This window comes from Nomia melanderi, unplaced genomic scaffold (assembly GCF_051020985.1).
Source record: "Nomia melanderi isolate GNS246 unplaced genomic scaffold, iyNomMela1 scaffold0239, whole genome shotgun sequence".
Taxonomy (NCBI): Eukaryota; Metazoa; Arthropoda; class Insecta; order Hymenoptera; family Halictidae; genus Nomia; species Nomia melanderi.
In genome coordinates this window covers 1-2,500 of record NW_027475354.1, presented here as the reverse complement: position 1 = coordinate 2,500, position 2,500 = coordinate 1, and positions in this window count along the sequence as shown.

The window sequence follows — 2,500 nt, the reverse complement described above, 5'->3', positions numbered from 1 at the left end:
TGAAAAAGTTTACTCTTGACCGTTCGGACTTAGAAAAATTTCGAGTACCTCGGATCGCCGGCTGGAATTACCGCACGGCCTGGACAGCTCGCATCGACCGATACATTTTTTCCATTTTCAGTGAAAAAAAAATTTTTGTCAATTTTCTCAACGTTAAAAACGTTAATAAACTGCGTTTTTATGCGTGGATTAAACATTAAAAAATTTTGAAATATGTGATGAAAAAGTTTACTCTTGACCGTTCGGACTTAGAAAAATTTCGAGTACCTCGGATCGCCTGCTGGAATTACCGCACGGCCTGGACAGCCCGCATCGACCGATACATTTTTTCCATTTTTCAGTGAAAAAAAAATTTTTGTCAATTTTCTCAACGTTAAAAACGTTAATAAACTGCGTTTTTATGCGTGGATTAAACATTAAAAAAATTTTGAAATATGTGATGAAAAAGTTTACTCTTGACCGTCGGGACTTAGAAAAATTTCGAGTACCCCGGATCGCCTGCTGGAATTACCGCACGGCCTGGATAGCCCGCATCGACCGATACATTTTTTCCATTTTCAGTGAAAAAAAAATTTTTGTCAATTTTCTCAACGTTAAAAACTGCGATAAACTGCGTTTTTATGCGTAGATTAAACATTGAAAAAATTTTGAAATATGCGATGAAAAAGTTTACTCTTGACCGTCGGGACTTAGAAAAATTTCGAGTACCCCGGATCGCCTGCTGGCATTACCGCACGGGCTGGACACCTCGCTCCGACGAATCGGTTTTTTCCATTTTTTTTGAAAAATAAATTTTTGTAATTTTTTTAATGTCAAAAACGTTAATAAACGTCATGTTTACGCATGGATTAAACATTGAAATAATTTTAAAACACTTATTAAAAAGTTGGTGTCGACCGTGGGACTTAGAAAAATTTCGGGAAGTCCGATTCGCCTGCTGGAATTACCGCACGGGCAGGACACCTCGCTCCGACGAATCGGTTTTTTCCATTTTTTTTGAAAAATAAATTTTTGTAATTTTTTTTAACGTTGAAAACGTTAATAAACATCATGTTTACGCATGGATTAAACATTGAAATAATTTTAAAACGCTTATTAAAAAAGTTGGTGTCGACCGTGGGACTTAGAAAAATTTCGGGAAGTCCGATTCGCCTGCTGGAATTACCGCACGGGCTGGACACCTCGCTCCGACGAATCGGTTTTTTCCATTTTTTTTGAAAAATAAATTTTTGTAATTTTTTTTAATGTCAAAAACGTTAATAAACGTCATGTTTACGCATGGATTAAACATTGAAATAATTTTAAAACACTTATTAAAAAAGTTGGTGTCGACCGTGGGACTTAGAAAAATTTCGGGAAGTCCGATTCGCCTGCTGGAATTACCGCACGGGCTGGACACCTCGCTCCGCCGAATCGGTATTTTCCATTTTTCTTGAAAAATAAATTTTTGTAATTTTTTTTAACGTTGAAAACGTTAATAAACATCATGTTTACGCATGGATTAAACATTGAAATAATTTTAAAACGCTTATTAAAAAAGTTGGTGTCGACCGTGGGACTTAGAAAAATTTCGGGAAGTCCGATTCGCCTGCTGGAATTACCGCACGGGCAGGACACCTCGCTCCGACGAATCGGTTTTTTCCATTTTTTCCGAAAAATAAATTTTTGTAATTTTTTTTAATGTTAAAAACGTTAATAAACTTCATGTTTACGCATGGATTAAACATTGAAATAATTTTAAAACACTTATTAAAAAAGTTGGTGTCGACCGTGGGACTTAGAAAAATTTCGGGAAGTCCGATTCGCCTGCTGGAATTACCGCACGGGCTGGACACCTCGCTCCGCCGAATCGGTTTTTTCCTTTTTTTCCGAAAAATAAATTTTTGTAATTTTTTTAATGTTAAAAACGTTAATAAACTTCATGTTTACGCATGGATTAAACATTGAAATAATTTTAAAACGCTTATTAAAAAAGTTGGTGTCGACCGTGGGACTTAGAAAAATTTCGGGAAGTCCGATTCGCCTGCTGGAATTACCGCACGGGCAGGACACCTCGCTCCGACGAATCGGTTTTTTCCATTTTTTCCGAAAAATAAATTTTTGTAATTTTTTTTAATGTTAAAAACGTTAATAAACTTCATGTTTACGCATGGATTAAACATTGAAATAATTTTAAAACACTTATTAAAAAAGTTGGTGTCGACCGTGGGACTTAGAAAAATTTCGGGAAGTCCGATTCGCCTGCTGGAATTACCGCACGGGCTGGACACCTCGCTCCGCCGAATCGGTTTTTTCCTTTTTTTCCGAAAAATAAATTTTTGTAATTTTTTTTAATGTTAAAAACGTTAATAAACTTCATGTTTACGCATGGATTAAACATTGAAATAATTTTAAAACGCTTATTAAAAAAGTTGGTGTCGACCGTGGGACTTAGAAAAATTTCGGGAAGTCCGATTCGCCTGCTGGAATTACCGCACGGGCAGGACACCTCGCTCCGACG